The sequence below is a fragment of the Brienomyrus brachyistius genome, chromosome 1 (assembly GCF_023856365.1).
Source record: "Brienomyrus brachyistius isolate T26 chromosome 1, BBRACH_0.4, whole genome shotgun sequence".
NCBI classification, from domain to species: Eukaryota; Metazoa; Chordata; class Actinopteri; order Osteoglossiformes; family Mormyridae; genus Brienomyrus; species Brienomyrus brachyistius.
The window spans coordinates 52,833,564-52,858,111 of NC_064533.1; the positions used below are offsets into that span (position 1 = coordinate 52,833,564).

Below are 24,548 nucleotides of genomic sequence, written 5' to 3' on the forward strand. Positions count from 1 at the left end.
TGTCACTCAGATTTGTGCAAACAGATCAATTGTTGTAATGAAGTTTAAAAAGCGAGCGATATGTCAGAAGTGTCGCCGCATGCTGAGATCGGGAGATTACAGCGGATACTTTGAATGAGATCGTTCAGAAGACGCGGCTGCGCTATGGCTGGGTTGGGCTGTTCACCTTTCCACTGTCTCCCAAATAAAGAAGCTTTAAGAGCTTGCATCATGTGCAGCAAACATCTACATCTGCGCAATGACCACAAAGAATCACAGTATCATTTTGCGCATATAAAGGCTTGAAAATATTAGTGAAGAAGACACAAGTTGTATACAGTTATTCGATTCTACACTACTGACAGTTTTTCTTACTCCTAAGCGTTGTATTTGAGATGCTGCAAGCAAGGTACGTTTTGCAAGTCGTTTCTCCTGAACTGTCCAAGGTGCTGAAATAGTCTCGAGCGGAAAAGCGTGCGTCTAGCCCCTGACTCCGCCAGCCGGACCATTACAGCTTCTTAAAAAGGAGCTTGGCTGAGAAGGAGAACTTGAAGCATACCTTATAGTTACTGCTACTTTTGCGCATTTCATAAAGACTTCGGATAGTCTTATGCAGAAATTCAAACCGTGGAGCTGTGTTAATTGCTCTAAGCGAATGGATATAATGGAAATTAAAGCCTAGTGATTTACCGCTCCATTTACTGTTTGTGCAGGATGAATCCAATTCAACTACAAATTACGCTACATGAGGCTATTGCAGTTATAATGCGTACCACATACTTTCAAAAGGCATAATTTAAGTGTAGTCGCTGTTTTTCTAAGACTTTCATCTTAATACCTATACTGTTTCTGAACCAAAGGGGACAATCAATAACTTCTATTTATTCAGTTTACCTAGCACTCTGAGAAAAAGGGATAAAAACCTGTACCTTTGCTTGTCACTGGGGCAAGGGTCTGCCAGTTGTACCCTTAGCTACCATTTAACATTTCTGTACCACGGATGGTACATTAACGCTGTTTGTACCTTTGGGATGTTCTTTAAAAAATACAATTACAAGGGTACAGCCCTAGCGACACGCAAAGGTACAAATTTTTAAACCTTTGGGGTTCTGTTTTTGTGTGGGAACCCAGTAATGAGAACGTGACAACATACAGCATTTTTTAAGTATGTAAAGTACCTTTCATAAATTTCCTTTGGGCCAAACACAGTAACCACACTACAATAACCATCCCCAGCATGCAGCCAGATTCCCCATTATAAAGATTCATTATATGGACGCAAGTATTGGGACACACCTCTTCATCATTGAATTCAGGCGTTTAATTTAGACCCATTGTCACAGTTGTATAAAACCAGGCACCTAGTCAGATTTACAAATAGTACTGCAAAATGGAAGTGTTTAGGGATAACAGAGACTCAGCCATGAAGTAGCAAACCTGTAATGTCATCACATTGTAAAGTACCACAGTGGGATCGCTGATTGCTGAGGTGCATAGTTTATAAAAAAAAAGTCATAGCACTCTGTTGACTCAAAAACTGCAGAGTTCCAAACTTCCTCTTTCATTAACCCCAGTACAAAAACTGTGAGCCAGGAGCATCATGGAATGGGCTTCCATGGCCAAACAGCTGCATGCAAGCCTCACATCACCAAGCGCAATGCCAAGCGTTGGATGGAGTGGTGTAAAGCACACTGCCACTGGGTTCTGGAGCAGTGGAAATGTTGAGATGAATCATGCTTCTCAGTCTGATGGACAAGTCTGGGTTTGGCAGGTGCCAGGAGAATGGTACCTGCCTGACTGCATTGTGCCAACTGTGAAGTTTGGTAGAGGAGGGAAAATTGTATGGGGTTGTTTCTCAGGGGTCGGGCTAGGACCCTATGTTAAAGTGAAGGGAACTCTGAATGCTTCAGCATACCAAGACATTTTGGACAATTCTGTGCTTCTAACTTTGTGGGAACAGTCTGGGAAGGACCTTTTTCTGTTCCAGCTTGACTGTGTGCAATTCACAAAGCAAGGTCCATAAAGAGATGATTGGGCAAACTTGACTGGCCTCCACAGAGCCTTGACCTTAACCCCACTGAACATTGACCATTCTTCCAGGAGAGCATTTGTAGAGTCAGGTACTGATGTTGGATGAGAAGACCTGGCTCACAGTCTTCACTCTAATTCATCCCGAAGGTGTTCTTTCAGGTTGGAGTTAGGGATCTGTGCAGGCAAGTTCCACGATACCGCACTTGAATTCACTGAGCTCCTAGGTGCTTGATTTTATACACCTGTGGCTACGGAAGTGATTGGAACACCTGAATGCAATGATTTGGTGGGGTGTTCCAATACTTTTTGACAATATATCTCTTGCCGCCTCCCATACATTAGTGGCACACTGAAATGTCACAGACACTCACACATCTTAATTTAGAGATGTGCTTTTTTTGTCCCCTCGTTAGGTGTCCACGTCTCCATTTAGCCAATACTCCTGATATTCCGAGAAGTGGCTCTTTAACAGGACAAATAAATATGATAATAAATAATGTTTAAGCCCCAGTTTTCCGTTTATGTTCTCTGTCATTTTTTCAGTTTGGCTTGATGTTGCTTCACTGCAGAACAGCTTGTTGCTTTTTGTGAGACAGCGAGGGGCTTTGATCTACAAACCATCAATAGTGGTGACGGCTCCTTGAAATATTCATGATCTGTACCAGGATCTGTGCCACACAACAGTTTCAGACTGCTTTCCTACATCTTCCCAGAAAACAAATGAAAAGCAAACAGGAAAGAGCTTTAGGTGAGGTCTCTAAAAGGTGAATACGAAATCTGAGCTGAAGATGCACATTTAATAAAAGAATGACCAAACTATATATTAAAGTGACTTCGGCTCACAGTGGTCACACCTCACATCCCCTGGTGATCATGAACTCACCCTAATGGCCCCAAACACAAAGTGATCTGAACTTAATTAACAGAGGATTCTGTAGCAAAAGTACCCAATATCTTCAAGACCCAATATCTTCAGCACAGTACACTCTGCCTCCCACCAGTTCACACAGCACTCTTCTTGACTGTAGTAATACTGTAGTAGTACCATACTGTAGTATCTTTGTAACTAACATCCTATTGCTTGCAGACTCAGATTTGTCCTCCTCTGTTGCTGATGTCTCTTCCCATGTCCAATTTGGTTGAAATATTAAAATGCATTTTTTTATTGTCAAGAAGCTTCAAGCTATTCGTGAATTGTTATAGTTTGACAGCAGAACAGAAAAAAGCATAATGCAGAGAGACCGAAACTTCGGATGTGGTCATGTGTTTACACTTTGTAGGGTATGCAGTATGATTTAAGCATCTTGAGGTTTTCATCTATTTTTACAGCTGGTTATTTTACTCAAGCATTTCAGGTGAAGAATTTAGCTCAGGGGTACCTTATAACCCCAGGTTTTTAACCACTGAGAAAGACAGGGAAAGATCTGAAGAGATGGAGTCTATGCTGAGTTTCTGAGGAACTGAAGCCTGCAGCACTTGCAGATCATTCCCAGAGTGACATGTGCATCTACCAGTGGTGGCTGCAGAAATTTTTAATTGGGGTGGCCATCAGGAGCTAGTTATATTTACTGGGGTCCCATTGTCCGGCAGGGGTGTTCCCTTGGTATTTTTTGCTGACCAGCGAGGGAAGGGTCCCCAATCAGACAGTATGTTTTGCTAATTGTGATTCACAATCGACCGGAAGACTGCTAATGATGAAGTGATGAGCATTATCCATTAATCATCTCACCATCCAATTACAGATGCGGCGTAATTGACTGATCGATGGGTCAGCCAGCTCTGGTTTACAAAATTAATTCATCTCAACCATAGTGATGCGAAAATGCAAATCAAAGGTACGAGACTGAAAGCTTGTGAAAGCAAACCTCCGTATCCCTGGGGGCCTGTTAATGAAACACAGCATGGAACAGCTCAGAAAATTCAGAGTTTCAGTGTGAAATGTTCAGGAGTCTGTCCCTGCAGACAAAATGATGCAAAAACACACATAAATACGCAGGTCACTTTGTATAAATACACATTCATCTATATTTTAATAGGCCATTTAAATCTTACACTTGGCCCAATTCCCAGAATTCAGGCAAAAAGCAGTAAGGATTTTACCGCAGACACACTTTCTTCCACATAGTATGTTAAGATTATTATCACCAGTTGAGCATGATAATCCATGACAGTAGACTCAGGTGCTTAAAATAACAAAAAATGTCCTCAAGTGGACAGCAATTTTACAAGTCATGGTCACGACATGACTGGGATGCTGCTTTACCTGCAGGCGTCAGGTTTCTCACTGGTCTCCACATAACAGACAAGAATTCATTTTCTCCCACCTGCATACTTAGATACGTCTGGCTGTATGACTGGTCAATTGTTTTACCTGTGTGCAGCATGTAATCATATTGGTTGATTCCCTCCCTCTTCTGAACTTATATTAAAGATGTCATTCCAATCTGCAGGATTAAAATAGTATATTAAGTTTTTTTCTACATACAAAATTTTGCTACAGTAATTTATATGCTAGTTTATGGGAGCCATGCAACTTATATATTTTCCCCCCTTACAAAATTTCCCTATTACATGCTGCAGACGTCTACCAGTCTATATATTGCTACTTATGCCACATGATTGGGCTGATTTCACATCTTCCAGTGTCATTTGACACAATGCAGTGTCATTCATACTATACCTGGATAGCTGTTTGATTTAAGGGCCATATATCTGAGGTTCCGTTTGAGTCAGGTCATGGCAGTAAGATGTTGCGGGGGTCTGATTGGCTGTGGGGTGGCGGGTTGATCGGTGGGTCAGCGCCGTGTTCCGTTACGGCTAAGCATGAACTGGGACCCACTTTCCAAAGCTTCCAGTGGCATGAGGCAGGCTTGGGTCTCTAATGATGTCATTACTATGGAAGGAAAGCTCACTACTGCTAAGCCTTAGCCGTGGGCCATCCCCCCCCCCCCCCCCCCCCCCCAAACCTGTGCCATCGGATTTATGAAGTTGCATCGTGTCCCGATTCTCAGCAGACTAATTAATGCCTCTTTGCCTTTTCACATTCAAAAGATGCGCTTCTCTCTGGAAAGAGGCCCGGGCAGCAAATTATTTACACCTGCAAAATCTAAGTAATGTGATTTTTCTATCCAAATAAATGATAATTAATCAGCACGAGCTCCGGGGAACAGAGTACAGCTGTGAATGGCAAAGCTTTCTCTCCCTGTATTACATATCAGGCTGTTCCAGGGTGTTAATGGGACTTGGGGAACATCTTGGATCTGGAGGGTGAACACGACACTGGGACCTGGAGAAGAGGGAAAAGGGGGGTTTGCCAGGGACAGGGGTGACGTGTCACAAAAAGGACGCGTAGAAAAATGAAAAACTGGAATATGAGACTGAGACAGAAAAGAAATAGAGTCACTTTGGGGCTACAAGCTGTGGCTAGTATCAGAGCTTCTGTTAAGTTTGGTGCGTGGTTCAGAAGGTTAGGATACTATGCCTGTGATCAGGAGAGTGTCGGTTCAAATCCCAGGGTCACTAGAGTGACTTCACTGCAGAGCCGCTGCACAATGCTCTGAAACCCCATTTGATCTGCCGACCCTCTGATTTGGCTTTCTAAAGAAAAACAAAGCATATTGTTCAGATTCAAGCATCTACTAAATAAATAAATTGTAAATGAATACTGCTACATAGATACCACTGTGAAGGAGGGTTTGGAGGAGCTAATTATGCTGATTTCTGAAAAAGCTGGTTCCCCCAAACCTCCATGAGAGTACATGTACCTTTATGGCGTCTGTTGCTCCAAACAGAATGGAGCGGCGTACCTGGTAAGGACATGTGAGTCTGGGAACCCTTGGGAAGAGTTTTTCATCTGCCTCCATCCTGCTCTGACCTCCGGCACCACTGCTGCAGGTAAATATGACGAATGATGTCTGATTCCCCAGAGATGTTTATGGCACAATGGATGTGGGACACTCAGTTTATAAAGTTATAATGATAAGAGGAAGAATGATAAGTGAAATAATCTCTTTTATTCATCCACTCCACACTTCACACTGGGCCAAGATGATCGAAAAAAAATCATCTGTGCACTTCAGTATGCTTCAATTTGTCTCCTGGTCACCCATCTGTGCAAAATTGTTCAGTGCTTGTAAGAAGCAGAGGCAGGAAAAACAGTTTACAGAGCCGATACGACAAGGCTCTGAGGTGTACGGTTTGAGCCATGAGGTTTAAGGTGGCATGTGCAGATCTTACCTAGTGGTGTAGAAATTCATACAATGTTTGTTCTATAGCAGAAACAACAGAAATAAAAGCCACACCCAGACGTGGCTTTTATGTACTCAGGCACTGCCCACTGGCTGTTTTTTCACTCTCTCTTATTGCTCTACAGTGATGTCTACTACCGCCACCTACAGGACTGTGGGTGGAACTGAGTGTGTTATCCTGCTTGGTAAAGTGTGCAGAGTCTGAAATATTAGGTGTCACACATTTGCTCTTCACCCCTTCCAAACCATCATCGATGCTGTGTTTCAAGGCTTTCTGAGGGATTAATTGGCTGGGCCAGAATGTGTGGGATAAAAGAAACTGCCATCTTATAAAACTCACAATCGTGACAACCATTTAGCAGACCGCAACGAGATAACATTAATTCATAATGTCATAATGAAGATTTGAGGAAAGGGCTTAGTCTTCAAAAAAAGAACAAAAAAGAGATAATGAACACCGAAAACTTTTGTTAAAAAGTTTTCTGAGAGCAATTTTTCTGGGTTTTTAAACGACCTATTTTGACACCTCCATGCGCAGTGTGCTGCTGTCACTGTATTCTTTGTCACTATGTCATTTTATGTGCCTCTGTTGGTCGTCCTTGGTGGCTGGAAAAGGACAATTTGTACCCCTGACAGATTTTCTCTCCGGTGAAGAAGCTTAGACCTCTGTAATGTGACCAGAATCTGAAGTTCTAGAACAGCAGTAGGAACGGAGAATTAACCAGCATCCAGTATGGACTACAGTCTCCACGGCGGCTTGTTAAGATGCATGTATTCATGACTGTTATCCTTTTTCGCTCAGCCATGAGTTGTTTTCATATGGCTACTTACCTGAATCTTGAAACAATTCTCCTTTGTCCATTGAGAGCTCAAACCCAATTCACAGTCACACCCTCTGCTCCACAAGTCCTCCCCCCCCGACTCACGCCATCAGCCCCACAGTGCCACCCAGTTACCCCACCCTCGCTCTTCTCGCTGCTTGGTTCATAGGGTACGTTTGGTGTTCACATTCCAGAATGTTCAGTTCCTTAGGCTCCACAGACACACCTCGACAAATCAGAAACCTTCCCCTAACACACACACACACACACACACACACACACACACACACACAAGAAGAACACATTCTTTAACAGACACCTGCTGGCGAAAGAATGGAAAAGCTCCATAATTCCTTCTCAAGAGGCCAAGACGTGCACTTAATGTTCTCTCTGTACAGCAGCTCAAAATACTCAAAAAAACTTTCAATTGCTACGTCCTGTTTCAGCCCATCTGAAGTTATTCATTGAAAAGTTTGCAGTTGCTGGCACATTAATCATAGTTATTGTCATAGGTAAAGCAGGGACACATAACCCGACACCACAAAACCACAGTCTAAAGTCATAGTTAACCCGGTTAGGCAATTCATTTTACTATCAAAATTAATTTGTCTTTCCTTCTTCAGTTTTATGTTTGCATTTCTTACTCAACTGAAGCGAGAAGCACTGGAGTATCACTCATTAACATTGGCTGCCTTTGAGACTGGTTTACATTCCTTTTGCTTAATACCACACTATAGCTTTTAATTCCAACATGACATGCATGTTCACGGCCAGAGACATTGCTTTCACAATAATTGTGTTCTCTATTCGTGTATCATCCTGTAAAACTGCTCATATTACAGCTGGGTTTGAGTGAATGTAGGCTTTGTGAGGTTTGAAAGCTTCTACCAGTGCTGATTTCTTGGTCTTTGGATGTTCATGGGGTTTGAATAAAACATTGATCTGAATTTGTCAGCATACCTGCTCTGTTCATCTGCTCCAACTGGTGTCTGTATGGTTGAGTATGTGTCGTGCAATGTACAGGCATCCTTTTCCAGGTATATCCCTGCCTTGTTCCCCTGCATGAGATCCATGTGATCTTGACCAGGAAGGATGGATGTATGGATGCATAGATGGATGTATGGATGGATTGATAAATCAATACAGATTCATCCTGATGCCGTCAAGCCAAAGTCTCCACTTTGTTTCCACAGTTCAGTTTCATCCATCCATCCATCCATCCATCCATCCATTCTCTGCCACTTATCTGGGGTCGGATCACGGGGGCAGCAGTCTAAGCAGGGATGCCCAGACCTCTCTCTCGCCAGCCACCTCCTCCAGCTCCTCCGGGGGAATACCAAGGTGTTCCCAGGCCAGCCAAGAAATATAATCTCTTCAGCGTGTCCTGGGTCTGCCCTGGGGTCTACTCCCAGTTGGATATGCTCAAAACACCACCCCAGGGAGCTGTCCAGGAGGCATCCTAGATAGATGCCCAAAACACCTCAACTAGGTACTTTCAATCCTTTGAGCCCTTCCCGAATGACTGAGCTCCTCACCCTATCTCTAAGGCCGAGCCCAGACACCCTATGGAGGAAACTCATTTCTGCCACTTGCCTGCGATCTCATCCTTACGGTCACTGTTGACCATAGATGAGGGTAGGAACATAGGTTGACTGGTAAATCGAAAGCTTTTCTCTCTTCGCCATGACAGAAGCTCTATACTGTAAGTCGTCCAGAGCCTCCCGACTTGAGAACAGTGCCTCTGATGGACTTGGCATCAACTTAAGCTTCAGAGTTAAGAAATGTGAGCAGAAAAGGGAGGGTAAACAGCAGCCTCTCTCATTTTTTACAGTCCTATTCTCAGCTCTCTCCTAAGGAGCCCCTGTTTAGCCTCTCCCACATATAAATCTTTATGTAGCCGGGTTTCAAAGCATGACTCTTCCAATTGGACGCCGACAAGAGTAAAAACCCCCATAACAAACCCCCATTAACTTAGGATATAAGCGGATAAAAACCGGCACCCATTGTCTTTTCCGTGAGCATAATCGGATGGATTATCTACGCTTTCTGTTTACTGGGCTTCCATCTTTGCAGATGCATTTATCTGGTCTTAAAAACCTGTCTGAAACACAATAGAAGGTAGGCTGTGCTTTGCAGTAGATGTAAGCTCGGATTTCAAAGCCCTGTTATGTTATTGACCTGTGACCAGGTTTAGGACAAGATGGATGGAAACATGAATGGATGGATGGGTGGATGGATGAAAACATGAATGGATGGATGGATGGATGGATGGATGAATGCTGTTACCGATTCACTGCTAGGGTTGATGGCACCGTATCTGGAGCCTTATTGTGTGACTGAATTTAATTATGGACCAAGAAAATTGTGCAGAGTCGTGAGTCTTTGATATTAGTCCCTACCTGGGACTGCAGTGACTCATCCAAAAAACCCATATCTCAGATGACTGGGTGGTTTTCTTGCTACTTTTTGGGTCTGGCGTCTTGCAGCATTGAGCAGAACTTTCCAGACATACGATACAGATGCAGATGCCCTTAAATACAAACTCCTAAAAACTGATCATAGGGAAAATGAGATTTTAATACCCATGATCACTGTCTGATTTGAAACAACAGGAAGTAACAGAATAACCAGCAGGAAGGTGGGCTAACCAGTAAAAGACTGACAGCATTATGTAAATCCACCCTACCTGTAGGTTTCAACGCACAAATTCTGCATTCTTTATTAAAAACTTATTTTTTGTCTTCACGCCACTCCTTATGGTACTATTCTTATTTGTATGTTGACAAAGCTTCCTGGTAAAATAAACTGGAAGTAAATCATGAAAAAATGCCATGAGTTACTGAGGAAAAGCAGTTTGGGCTTTAGTTGAACTTGAGGGTTGCCATGGTGAGAGATCATCAGCCCCTGGTATGTAGGCAATCCATTAATAAGGCCTGACTGACCGGCGAACAGAGGGTTTTCCATGTGTAAAGTTGCCTCCCCCCCCCAGCCCCCAACTTCTATTCAAGCAGAGACTGTCAATTGAATCATAAGATGTAATTGGGCATAATTCAGGTTCAGAAGAAACGTGGGTCTGTATTCCTGCATTGAAATCATTCGAGTGAGTTTAGCTGATTGATAGCACACTGAGAGGAGCGCTGTAAAAGAGGAGAACATAAGACTATTCCAAGGGGCCTCTGAGTTACAGGGGCCCTAAAAATGTAGAAACATAATTGGGTTGGTGCAGGTTGGGGGCCCAATTTGATATACTTTCTTGGGGCCTAAAGTATCAGCAAGCCCCCGTGCATACTAGGTCCTAAAACTATCATAGCATTCTCAAGAGCAAGACTGAGCATTTAGCAAAACACTCTAACCTGGTATGTCTTACTTTCTAATAGTAATTGCTTCGCTCTTAAGTATTCACCTGCATCAGAAGAAAATCAGTCAGACTGACAACAATCAGTTGTGCATGATTTGCTTATTTTTCTCAGAAATGTGACTTTTTCCATTTTCCTGAGAAATGAGGGCTTATTAGAATAAACAACTGAAAACACTTATTATCCTTCACAGGGAAATAAACAAAATTCCATCTGCTTTTCCCTTATAACGAGTCGGGTGTTTAACTGAAGGTAATAGTAGTGATTCCAGAGAGCAGTTCCTGAATGTATTTCAGTGACTCACATGTTCAGCACTCAACAACAGGAAGCATTCAGGCATATAAACATCTGGTATTCAGGGCGATAAATGCTTCCATGACTATAATTATGGTACATAGGGTAAAAGAGTTGTGGGGGGGGGGGGGTCGGTGGTATATTAATGTTTGTTATGAAAACAAGCTTCCAAATTTCATGCTTGTCTAGACAATTTGAGGCATGTGAACATTGTGAAGTAATGATGTTTGTGCTCTCCTGGCAAACCTGCCTTAGAATGCGGATGAGCAATATGATGGATGACAGTCCATCATATTGGATTCATATTGTCCATCATATTGGATAATGGAAGAAAGTCCATCATATTGCTTTCACATTCTATGTTTCTGGAGGGCCAGTCTGTAACACAGTTTGCAGATTTCCCTGTGCAAACACATCTTAATCAGCTCATTACCAGGTTTGGTATGTGTATCTGAGTATGGAAATCTGTTGTAAACTGGCCCTCTTGTAATACCTATTCAGAGAGACCAGTTCAAGTAATCCAGATACGTACTACAGGAAATCTCAATGGTACTTGCACTTTACCTATAATACTCAACAAAAGCTGCAAAAATTTCCATTGGTGCCCAACATGCTGTTCATTAAGCTGGTTATATTTCAATTTAGCGGACAGAATGCCCTGTATTGTATATTGTTGCACTGTTTTGTGTTGTTTTGTTTGTCCTTTGCACATTGTATAGTATCTTGTCATATGTTGTATGTTGCACTGCAGTCCAGGGAGAAATGTTGTCTCATCTCACGATGTATGTGCACACAGCTGCTGATGACAATGAAGTATCTTGAACCTTGAATAAGAGCCACAGAAACATTAGGAGGACATGCAATCTCGGCACACACACATCTCCAGCAGACCTGGAGGTCTGACGGCAGAGTCACTGACTGGGCAGCACACACTGGTCTCTACCGACACATTTTGTGCATCTGCATTTTTCTAAATGAACATCGCAAAGTAAGTCAGATTGACATGGTAACTATTTTTAAATGTGCTCCGAAGTTGTTTCTTTCAGCCACTTTGATGGGCATTATAATAGTAACACTGGATAGAAGTGAAAATTAAATCTGTGCCCCTACCCCCTAGCACTGTGACAGTGCTCTGCAATGAATCAATTTCATCCCAGGCAAGAAATTTGTCATTTTTTCCCAGACAGATTGATTAAACAATGTGATTAGAGGATCTTACAATTTTAGTGAATGTCTGGAGAGCAGACCATGGTGTTTGAGCTCTGCAACAGAATGTTAGATGTATACTTTTTCCTGGACGCACCTTGTCTTGAAGGAATCATGCACCCTTGACACCAAATGTCAAAGCTGTTCAGAAACGGCTGTTTTCACGTCTGGTGGTATTGAGGAAAATCTGCGCCAGGACAGTTATAGGGGAATTAACAGACTGTCCACCCTTTAAGGTCCCCCAGGCCCCAAATCGTGAAAGTTCTGGAAACTTTGCTTACACAAGGTTGTACTCCACTGGAAGGTAGACCTGTTGCAGCCACCTGACAACATTCCCATGATGCTCCAGTTGCTTCCCGCTAAAAGAAAAAAAAAAATCAGGCTTAATGATGCAGTTGATGTCATTTACCAATTTCAGCCTTGGTAATATGATTTCTCCGAATTCTGTAGCCCCCTCATGTTCCAAATGTCAATCTCATTGGATGTTCATCTCTGTCTCTGGTAGAGGTACCTAAGTACCAGTCTCGGCTGGTATGGACACAGAATCAAGTGTTCAAAGGAGATCACCCAGTGCCTGTTCTCGAGTCCACTGGCGCCACCTAATGATTTGACTGGCGCTGGTCTCCCATTCTGGAGAGGTATCTGCAGGTCCTGACATAACTCGGGGTCTCAAAAGTCACAGTGGGAAATGGCTTTTCATGTCATGCGCATACCGCTGGTTTTTATCCCCTTTTTCCTTGAAAGGTGTATGTCTCTTAATATTGTGAGCATTCGTAATTTTTGTAAACATAAATACTACCAGAGATGGGCACAAATACATCCAAAAGTATCTTGTTTCAAATTACAAATATTTGCTCATCAAATATAGCTAAATAATAGGCCCTATATTTTCTAACACCATCATTTTGATATTTGGCTAGTAAATCGAAACTCCACCCATCCATTGTCCAAATCACCTGGAGTCCAGAGCCAATCCTGGAGGCTATGGGCACGCGGCAGGGACATGACATTCACTCACATGGGCAATTTAGTAACTCCAATTAGCCTCAACATGTCTTTGGACAGTGGGGGGAAACCACATTATATTTTGTGATCGTCGTAATGTGCGACTCCAGGGGCGCTCTTTCAAGTTACTGAAAATGAATACAAGGTTCACGTATACAAGCATTCTGCGAATTTTACGTATCGTAATTATTTCATATTTTTCCTTTTACGTATCGCAGTTATTTAAATTTTTTCAAGGCGTTTCAACTTTCTGTTCCGTCTTCTTACAGTAAAATCCCGTTATATCGGACTTCAAGGGACCTGGCAAAACAATCCAAAGTCAGTTATATCCAGATTTGTTGTACGCCCACAGGACACCATTTACTCATGCCACACTCCAGCAGACACACTTGTGATATAGATTATTTTATTGAACATGTAGTAATCCAACTTTACCAGGCCAGATGCGTGAGTATTATAATTCCAACTACGTATCTGCGCTGGATATCACCTGTACGCCACGCGCCTTGTAGCGGAGCCTGCATGTCCGTTATAGCGAACAAAACTACGCTGGATATCACCGGCACGCCACGCGCCTTGTACGCGGAGCCTGCATGTGCGTTATAGCCGAACAAAACTACCACTAAAAGCGGCCCTGGGGAACAAATTGTTTGTCCGTTATAAGCGAAATTTCGTTATATGCGAGTTCGCTATATCCGATGCTTTTTCTGCATGTTTTTAAAGGCGCGCGGCCGGAACCAGCGGACCTCGTCCGTTATAGACGATATTCCGTTATAAGCAAGTCCACTATAACGGGATTTTACTGTATTTGTGTTTCTTAGCGTTGCCTCGGGAGCTATGATTGGAAATAACTCTTCTGCATATTCTTTTAAAATCAACATTCGCAAATTATATAGGTGGCTGAAAGAGTAACTCCATAGCCGATGCTGCGGACTCTTTTTCACGACTGCTCGTTTTTATTTTTGATTTATTTATTTCAAAGTGGATGCATGCAAGCTAAAATAGAACAATCGAGAAAGGATATATTCATGTATGTAAATGTAAATTTAAATAAAAAATGTTTTCAAATAACATAATGGCCATTCTTTTCAATTTTGTTATTTTACTTTGATACTTATTTGGGCAATTTAATTCATTGCTAATTAAGTCTTCCGTATATGACACACCACCTGATGCCATTGCCTGCGCATGCCTGTTGAAATTCACTAGAATGTGACTAGCAGGCTAGCAAGTTAATTCACAAGTTCTGGAGCCCAGCACTGCTCTTTGCCAATTGCTCTTTTTTCTGTCCTATAATGACATTTAGTGAGTGATATCTGCTAGTATATTTTAATACATACTTTACCTTAAGGCAAAGTGCAACGATACCAAAGCAGCTTCTTTCCTTAGATTACTGGTCATTAGGGAAATGAAGTTCACAACGAGCGAGCTGGGTATAAAAGGACGTAAGGATATGTCAGTGTGCCTGTGGATGAAGGTTCTTAAAATGACAGAAAATAAATAAATAAAATGACATATTTTATTAAGTATTTTAAATATTTTAAATACATAAAATACAATCTCAAATCTTTTTTCATTCAGCAAAATACAAATTACAAAATGCTCAAAAGTAATTAAATACATATATTTTAAATACGTTTAACTGAAATGCTGCCCGTCTCTGAATACTATAGCATTAATATTATAGAATAAATGGAGTCGATTGATTAAATCAGTCAATAACAAGAAGAACGCGCAGCGCCAGGTTTATATTTAGATAACTGTCTCCCTCTAGTGGTAACTCTACTTATAAATCAAACTTTAAGCCACATTAATTCATCGAGGACAGCACGATTGCCTCACTTACCAGGGTTTGGTGCTTGAATGTTGTATTTTGTGCAAGTTTCCTCCTACAGTCCAAAATTAAGCTGTGTTGTCTGGTGTCTAAATTGACCCTAGTTTGTGTGTTTGTGTCCTGCAATGAACTTACACCCTACTGGCAGTGTACCGTGCATTGTGCTACTGTACATGGAATAGACCCATGACCTTGTCTAGGGTAAATGATGGAAGATGGACGGATCATTTAATCCATACATTTACCAGCAGAGGATCACCAATATATCACTTCAAAATCTTTAGATTACAAGTTATGTGCCATATAGTAATACTCCTGACTGGAGTCTTATACAGTATTTAATTAAAATAAATGTAATTAATCAAACGCAGTAGAAGCATGTTTGACAACCCTTCAGTGAATTAGCACTTTTGATTATTTATGTGTACTGGTAAATTCACGTTTTTTTTTTTTAATCTGGTGTTTAAATCTGTCCTAGTAATAACAGAAAAAAAACAGCTGAAAATCAAGTTGTAATAAAACATTTTATTTTAAAAGCATATGCATTTTTAAATTTAAGTAATAAAATTCACTTATAAAATCACAGAAGGTGCATCATAGACCTTTACTGCATGTAACCTTTTGTAGACGGAGAGGTTTGGATCAAAGGGGTGGTGGATGAAGTATAGAGAAAAGATTGGGTGGAGAGCAAGAAGATGAGAGAAGAATACCAGGCCAGTCTTCTACTCAAACAGAAGCAAGAACACAGATATACAGAGGGAATATCTTCAACTATATTATTAATGTCCTGAAAAAAATTAACAATAGATGCCAAACAATCCAAGGCTGCTGACTATAGAAGGAATGGAAACAGAGACAGGCTGGAGATAAAAGAGGACGTGTTACAAAAGTAAGAACCCTGACAGGGCACAGGAGATCATAGTCTGCAAAGAGCTTACACTGGGAATGTTGTCAATCATGAGCATAGGGCTGTTCCAATTATTTGTTTATCCAGTACAGGATTTGAAACTGGAGAATTTAAATAAAAATCTTTTATTTATTCATAAAAAACATTCTCTTCCTTAAACAATTTGACAGTTTTATAAATGAAACTTAAACCTAAAGCAAGGCTTTTATATTCAAATACTGCCTTTATCTGATTTTAAATCACATAAATAATGCAAAGATAAAACGGTCCAAACGATTGTAAAGGAAGCAGCTTTTAAATGACATCAACCGTAGTGAATGATCTGTTTTGGGGACATTACTATTTGGTGTGAAAATTCTTATGTATAGTGAGATTTTGGAGCGCAGAATGAGGACACAGAAAGACGCTTGAGGGCTATTGTCAGGGTGTTGCTGCCAGTGTCTATCGGTAGGTGGCAGCCAAGGCCAATTAGTGTTTTGTGTTGCGGAAGTTATGTCAGTGTTTTGCTTCCTGCCAGCGAACTTTTGTTTATAAGATCAATAGCTTGATAACCGAGTATATCATGAAAAGCATTCGTATTATAAAAGGAATACGTATAAGTACTGAACAACAGCAGTAATAACCACGGATATAGGCGCAAGAGAACTAAGCTCTGAAAGCATTTAGACACCGAATGGATCTCCTTTTGATGTGCTTCATCTTTTGTTTCGATATAAGTGTAAACAGTTTCAATGTATATTAGTATTGTTCGGCGTTACTCATATTTATGTGTTAGTACCGTTGGTTTTGAAACCGCTTTACCTTGCGTTCCGCACTACAGCTCGATAACTTGACAACGACCCTCCCCTCCCCTCCCCTGCGCTCCTCGCTTTTCTACAAGGGCGGGCATTGCGAGACGCGCCCTAAGTGCGTGCGCGCCCCCTGTGTGCAGAGACGCTTCGGAGCGCCGAGCCGCCAAGCTCATTCAGCCCGTCACTCGCGAGCCGCAGCCTCGAGGCAACGCGTAGTCTGCTTCTCTCGCTGTCTTCTGACGGGGTGACGCTCAGGAGAATAACAAAAGAGACACGATAACGGTAAGGGCTCCCCTAATCGCTGGGGGCCTATGTTCTTTCTCCCATTTTCTTCTCGTTTCGTAAAACGGGGTAAGGCGGAATGCCGTGAGCCCTTCGCCAGTGTTCGCCGGCGGCCGTACGAACGACAGCTGGGTAGGGAAGTGCGCCGATTCCAGCCGAGTCTCTTCGGAGGCTGACACATGTCCAGCCTTCCTGTTTTTATTCGTGGTGTTGCAGAGGGTCAAGCGTACTGCGGGTCCCGTTAGCAAGTGCACGGCGCGGTTCATTAAAAGGACAGACTTAATGCTGTTATACTAGCAGAGGGAGGTCCGGCTGACATGGGGACCAGTTAGCTGCCTGCCGTGTGATCCCCGGCGGGACTTGTCGTCCAGGACGGCTGCGGGGGTACAAACCGGCACAAGCATCTAATAAACGCCAATAAACATTAATAAATAAATTGTGAGCCCCGGAGCTATAACAAAGACTGTAAGTTTCTAAATTATAATTAGAATAAACGTCATGAATAAAGGTGCCTCCACCGCGGGTCCGGGGGCTGTGGTAATTAGGTAAGCGGAGTTAATTGCCGCTGATTCTGTTGTGGTTCGTGTGGCTGACTCCTGACTGCCGCCGGTCCGTGTTTACTGCACATTAACGCGTTACCGTTATGGCTGACTGCCCTTCGCTCCCCAGCTGTCTAGCGGGAGCCTTGAATTCACTTTAATTTACGGGACACTTCATTAATTGCCGCCCGGTCGTGTGATCTGTCACATTAAGATTCACCCAAGATGTTAATTTTCTGCATTAATGAAGAAGTGTAACATTAGTACATGTTAAGTTATTTTTGGACCTTCTATACTGTTGAGTATTGACAGTATTGTTGAGTATAATTCAGTTTAGTTCATTTTAATCGAGTCTGTATTTGGTTGATGGTAGGTGCTTCAGACTTTTGACCGTGCTTGTAGTCTTGCTTTTCTCAGGGACATTATTCGTGTAACAGGTTGCGGGTATGGCTAGGTGACATCGGACTCTGAAAACCTGTTTTGCAGATATTGTTCTCTGAAATCAAGAGTTAATATTAAAATAAGTAGGAACTCCACGGTGGTGGTGGCCGCGGGCTTGGGATCTCATGCCAGTTGTACTCCATCCTGCTTCACCTGCTTTCTGTGGTCCGATTCACCGTATGATTTGTTTGCAGCTGCCAATCTCTACGCACGCGATATGGTTATCTCTGCAGCCGCAGCGCTGTATAGCAGTCGTCGAAGTGATCTTGTGATAGATATAGATATTTGTCTGCTAAACTCAACATCCTCAATTGAGCTAGGTGTTGCTGAAAGTATTTGTTCAGTTCAGCATTATGAATCTGGGTCACAAGTAGGATGATAGCTTATATATGTTTGGGATGATGGTATAGTCTCATCATTCATACCTTGACCTAAACAAAATAATGAACTTGATGTTTTTTTAGTCTTTGATCTTTGGAGCTGTTAATCAAAAGATGTTAGTGTTTTGAGTAAGATTTTGTTTTTCTCCAGCAGGAATCCTTATCAGAGCAGGGTGATTATTTTTATTTGGTTTTACTTAGGGTTTATGTAGGAGCACAATACATTGAGCAATGTAGGGCTAGAGAGCAAAACAGTTTAAGTACGAGAGATCACCATGCCCTACAGTGCCTTTTTTCTGTTTATGTTCATGTCTTTTTGGTAATCTAAATGGAATCAATTATACATCTACCGTATGTTTGTCATTGCTGGGGGGTGGGGGGGAGTATGTAGGCAGAAGATAGTCTTTATCATCTGTTTTTGTGTCCTCCAGTGTATTTATTCTTTTGTTCAACTTTCTTGTATGTCGTAAGTAGTTTGTCATTAATCAAGACAACTACTTACATTATGATTTGAAAGAAAATAATTTGGGCTGTTTATATATAAATATCTCTTTAAAAGTATTTTATGCAGTTTTGTTTTGGGGGTGACAGCTTAAGGAAAGTTGGCACTTAAAAACGAGGGGGATGACGAAATAGACTGTAGGCACAGTTGCAGGTGCTGCTGTTTGCCATGTGGTCTTTTTTGTGTAGAATTTCTTCCAGAGGAATCAGAATGATAAACAGCATAAACAGGTTACTTTGAAATGTGGTTCTGTCCTTCCTTTGATTATCTCTGCACCCAAAGACAAAAGGTGTGGTCATCATGCAAATTTCTCCAATGATGTAAGAGATCAATGGGAGGCATGTTGAGAGTAAATTTAGACTGACTGAAAAAATCTGTATGTTGTGGTTAAAAGTCTTCCAGAAAGAGGAAAGGCTGGTGTTCTTTTGTTCATGGATTGCTGTACTAGTATTGGACCTTTTAAAAACAGGTATGTTCAGGTCTTGCTGAAGGCTACATAGTCCTCCCATTTAGAGAGAGAAAAAGTGCAATATTCATTTTAATATCTTAGCTACTTTATTGAAAGTGTTTTCGAGAGGAATTACAGCTCATTCTGGCCTGGCTTCTGTGGCATTTGTAAAATGTTTTACAAAAAAAATTGTAGTATTCCATAAAGCAGAATTTAAGTTAACTGGATAACTTAAGTCAAACTTGAAAACTGTTCAATGGAAAGAGAGTTAAGTGACATTCCAGTTAGACAATCTTTACAATTGGCTTAAGTTATGTAAATTCTGCTTTGTGGAGCACTGCTCTGGTTATCACTATGATCAGTCCAATTTTTTAAGTATGGATTGGCCGATCCACATTTTTCAGTTCCGATTCTGATACAAAACTACAGGTACTGGTACATATTCTGATACAAGAGCTCTTTTTACTTTACATTTATTATATCAAAATATTATACAATAAATATTTATACTTTATATATTAATGGTATTTTATAGAACTATTAAATACAAATGAAAAAATGCCAAAAAATCTTTGTTACTGGTAACATACATAAACAGTTCCTCCTTTTTTGTACATCTTGTTTTAAACATTTATGAGGCATGTTGCATGTCTTCCAAATGCGTATATGCAAGTGGCAAATGCTTAAAATGCCCTACAGTTTTTCTCTCACTGGCAACAGCATCACTTACACAAGAGGCTGCTATCGCAATGAAGTGTATCACAAGCTGCAGCAAGTGCACAAAACAGCCCAAGCTAGTGACCCCCTAAATCATCCATTGCTTTTTTTTCCATGTTACTCATGTTGTCTCACACAATTGCGTGTGTATTGTTTAGTGGGATTTTCCTTCTCTCATAACTTTGTTTTTACAAAGATTGCAAATCGCTGTGCTAGTAGTTGTTAAAAGCATAACGTGCTTCCAAATTGTCACCGTCTTATCTGATGTTCTTGGGCTCCTCGTTCTGTGAAGGGTATGCATGTGACGTCACAGCAGGGGGACGTCACTGCGCTCACACCCACTGAGTGGCAGAAAAACAAAGAGGCAGCGTTAGCGTTCAACTTGATTGTCGCAAAGGACATAAAAAATGGGAAAGAGCTGTCCTGTGACTGTACAAATTGATTTAACAAGAAATAGTAGCTTTTATAGACTGCTGAAAACTAAATAAATAAGTATTGGATGTGGATCGGTCACATGTGGCCGATACCTGATCTGTTCTATAGGTCTGGATTGGTGCCGATACTGATTTGAATATCGGATCAGTGCATCTCTAGTTTTAAGCTGGACTGTTTATGTCAAAGAGCTAAATTAGCCTGCTAAGCATAATCGAGCAAGTGTTCGGGTTATTTAGGCTGTAGTGACTGAGTTGCCGTTTGGACTGAATGGCTCCCCAGTAAAGCAAGGCCTCGTAGATCCCAATTCTGGAGGTGCATAGATGGTCTTTCTTCTCGAATGAAGAGTTTGTTTCTGGTCCAGGTGCCTGAGCTGCCATCCTGGGGGGATTAGGAATGTAGTGCAAAGTGTGTGCTTTTCCTCAGCCTGGACGATGGTGGAGTTCATCAGCGAGCCTGTCAGGAGACAACGGAGGGCTTGTGGTGGGCTTGCATGACACATGGCTTCCGACCTGAGTTGCAGCTGACGTTTCTCAGCGTTTTGCAACAGGGTTTCAGCAGACATGCCCTGGGCAGAGCTTGGTGGGATAGCGAGTCTTTTACCGTACCCTGGCTCGCTTCCACCCACTTCTATTAATGTGCTGTTTTAGCTTGAAAATTGCATTGACCTTACCTTTGGTGTCTGACACACAGATGAGCTACCATCACATAAGCAACGTAGCCACGTCAGGTGTCAGGAGTGAGTGAGATGTGATTGAAATTTAATTCCCTCATATATTTTCTGAATCCTGCTATTATTTTCTTGCTTCTTCCTTCCTTCCTCCCTCATCCATGGAAATGTCATTTTTGCAATGTTCATGGCAACAGCTGAATTAGACTCGTCCAAGGTCAGGAAGAGGTTTAGGTTGGTAGTGGCTAAGTGCTTTCTGCCCTGGGCTAAGGATGTATGTTAACGTATAGAGTTGCTGTTGCAGAACTTTTTTTTTTTTGTAATGTCATCAAGGGAGTTTGCCCCTTTTGAAGGACAATGATTTGAATTTCTCTATGCATCCAAAAAAAAAAACAGTCCAGCACAGTGACATCTTAGCTTGGGTCAAAAGCCACAAGCCTTTTAGTACTCATCATTATGCAGTTGTATGTTACAATGTATTTGGAATTTTAAATCTTCAAGACACAGAAAGGAATTACATATGTTTTTTTTTCTATATTTTAATAAATTGTGTGCTATGTGATTCATATGGCTTCTACGCAAGGAAATGTGGGGCATGTTTGATATCCTGCTACATGTTTGAGCCTGCTACATCTTGCCACTTTTGTCGCTGTACCCGAGGATCTCATCAAGAACGAGACGTGTGACTGGACTGCAGCCAGTGTGTTCCGCAGTCGTGGACGATACTGTAGTCTCAGGAATTACCCTGAGAGAGGTTTTTATGGTTCCCGAATGGATCCTGTGAAATAATCAGCTGTATAAATAAGTATGATTTTTTTTTATTGCATTATAGACAAACAATAATAATAATCTAGACAGTGAAGTACTGTATGTATCATATTAATAATGGCCAACTTTGTTCTTATAGCCTTGTTTCTCTTTTAATCCTAAATCACTTTATATAATTTCATTAATTTACCCACTCCACTGTGTTAGGCATGAGCCATAAGTAGGCCTGGGTGATATCATATCGAAATTAAATCGCGCATGTGGAATAATCACCAGGGCTTCAGATGACAGGTGATGCATTTGGCCCGACGCCAGCATTTTGGTGCTATACCGACATTTATTTACGCTCATAATTTGGTAAGGAGATTAGTAGTATAGCTTAAATATTAATGAGATGCGATTTGTGATGCCCAAAAGTACTAATCTGTATAAGCTTTATGTTTATTAAATTCTATCAGCGGAGCATACCATATAATACTGTTTTGTATACTGTAGTTTGATATACCTCAGTGCAATTTGCACTGAATTCGCGGCGAAGAAGAGCAGCTACGACATTTTTAAAGAGAGATCTTGTGGATAAACAAGTTAAAAAGACGTCGGCGGTGTGGCGGTACTTTTTGCAGTTTAAAGCCTGACACGATTATTACACATAAGGATATGGCGAATTTATACTGATACTGACTTTTGGGTATCATACAATGCCTCATTAATATTTTAGCCGTACTACTAATATGCTTAACAAATTGTGGGTGTAAATAAATATCCGTATAACACTGGGAAGTTGGCGCCTGGCCAAATGTTTCGGCTGTTTTCTGAAGCCATCGTGGTTATTGCACATGCACGATGCAATATGATATGATAGGTACCCAGAAGTATTAATTCTTGAATGGTTAATGGTCATAACGTGTTCATAAGAAAATAGAAACTGCCAGAGATATTGAACATTGAGTCATGTTTCTTAAATTGTCTAAATATCTGATTCAGCTGTTCCTTGGGACACCTTTTGACGGCACACCCTCTCCTGCTTGAGATCAGCTGTGTGCTTTGTCTATGTGTGTTCACATTTCCCTGATCTGAAGTACACAGTCCGTGGGAAACCAAGACGGACAAAAGGGACACAGCAGAAAGCTGAGCAGAAATGGCAGGGCTCTGACCCCGCTGTGAAGATCTGCTTAGCCTGTATGATGTTTAAACAGTGTTTTGATTTCTTCAGATAATCCCAAGATAACATAAAATAACTTGGTTAGTGTCAATAATGCTTACAGCTTCTGTTAAACAGTAATCTGCAGGGACTGCAGTAAAACCATTCGGAATATTGTAATCTTACATCCAAGCAGTGATATGAAAATGTTCTTGGAAGGAAATCCAATATACTCAGGATGGGGACTCCTTACGGGTTCTTCTGTTCGATGGAGTCAAACTTTGGCTTGATATGCAAAATTACTATATGGCATTTATGCACCTAGAGTGGGAAAGTCTGTAGTGTGGTGTAAATCTTACAGTTTAAACAGTTATAAAGTTTGCTTCTTCTTAGCAAGTAGCAGGACTGGTTCATAGGATAGGCAGGTAGTGGGCAAATCTGACAAGATTCTGATCAGGTGACATTTTGGGAAAGGTGTCCATTGTGGGCTGTGACTCAAGTAACCCAACTAGTCAGGTCTTCAGAGGGGCCTGTTTATTCAGAAGCTTGGGGAGGATGCACAGAGCTATAATGATGGTATTTTCTTTATGATAAATGGACTGGCATAGAGATTAAAGACTCTTAATATGAAGGTCGCAAGTTCACGTCCCAGGATTTGCTCTGCTTAGTTACCCCTTAGCATAGTGCTTGGTACGAATTTCTCTGGTAAAATATCCAGCTATTTTAGTAAGTTAAAAAACATTTACTTTGCTACCTAAATCTGTAAATACAAATGTGGGGATATGCCTTGATGTTGCCTTTTGTGAGACTTTTTGTGTTTCATTGTTTTTGCAGGCTGAATTCAAAACTCTTGTTCCATTTAACTTAACACTAGATTTACCGAGTTTTTATTCTCTGCTGAGAGTCCCAAGGTGTTTGTCACCCCTGCTGTGATTTTCGCAGGTCTTCAGCCCCATCCTCCTCCTGCTTTTGTTGTGCAAACACACCCATTACCTGTGAGGCCTGGCGCATTTGCATTTTTTACTCAGAGTAGCTCAAATCCAAGGCAGGCTAAACCTCTGTGTGTGACATGGAAACCTTCACAAAAGTCTGCCATATCTATACCAAATATCCCACACGCTGACTGACCTGCAAATATGAAAGACGCACATTCACAAAATATATGGAAACACAAGTCTGTGTTATTTATAAAACAAATTTGAATGAAAAGTTGCTAATAGAATGAAATGAATAAAATGAAAACATGCTAACACTTCAGTCTCCAATGCATGTTTGTATATAAATGTCATAAGCTGAGTGAAGTCATGGTCCATGGTTTTTGACATGCTCATACACATACAGAATAAAATGTCATTTCATTTTCATTGGCCATCACTGAATTATAACACCAAAAGTGAATTTTGTTTTTGTGTGATCTCTCCAGCTTTGCATGTTTGGCTGTTCACGTTAAAATTGATGTAATCCGTGCCTCAGTTCCAGGTTCATCTCTTCGTCATCTTTCTGCCTTTTGTCTCAGTGGTTACTGTCCCACACAGTCTGTCTATCTTTCAAAGTCTGTGTTTGCAGCGTTTGAAAACCCAGTGACCATCATCCCTGTATTTGGCAATGGAGTTCCTTGGCTAGAAGAATCGGAAACAATCTTCTTTTTCCTTTCCACCCTGTAGATGCTTTGTACAGAACGTAGGCATTCACCGCCACCAAGTCCAGCATGTTGTAAAACACAGCTACTGGCCACTTGCTTGTTGCTGCTCGTACTG

General features: G+C 41.4%; 1 protein-coding gene and 1 long non-coding RNA gene across 4 annotated transcripts in view; one reads left to right on the plus strand and one right to left on the minus strand.

The window, feature by feature from the left end:
• Positions 1-4,988: 4,988 nt before the first annotated feature.
• Positions 4,989-16,532, minus strand: LOC125751430 (uncharacterized). 2 transcript variants are annotated; one of them, XR_007400615.1, is made up of 5 exons: positions 16,482-16,532; positions 12,216-12,293; positions 12,032-12,121; positions 5,817-5,898; positions 4,989-5,607 (listed from the first exon to the last, which is right to left on the minus strand). It is a non-coding gene; the product is annotated as an uncharacterized LOC125751430 (long non-coding RNA). The 2 variants fall into 2 exon arrangements; XR_007400619.1 differs by lacking the exon at positions 16,482-16,532 and adding an exon at positions 14,285-14,374.
• The window catches only part of LOC125751145 (alpha-1,6-mannosylglycoprotein 6-beta-N-acetylglucosaminyltransferase A-like), a 57,493-nt gene continuing 49,052 nt past the window's right edge, over positions 16,108-24,548 (plus strand). Inside the window, exon 1 of one of the 2 annotated variants that reach the window (XM_049029842.1) lies at positions 16,108-16,127. The gene's annotated coding sequence lies outside the window, so the exon portion shown is untranslated. Of the gene's footprint in view, positions 16,128-16,596; positions 16,754-24,548 lie in introns of those variants that run through there. The other variant, XM_049029753.1, reaches the window with a different exon arrangement.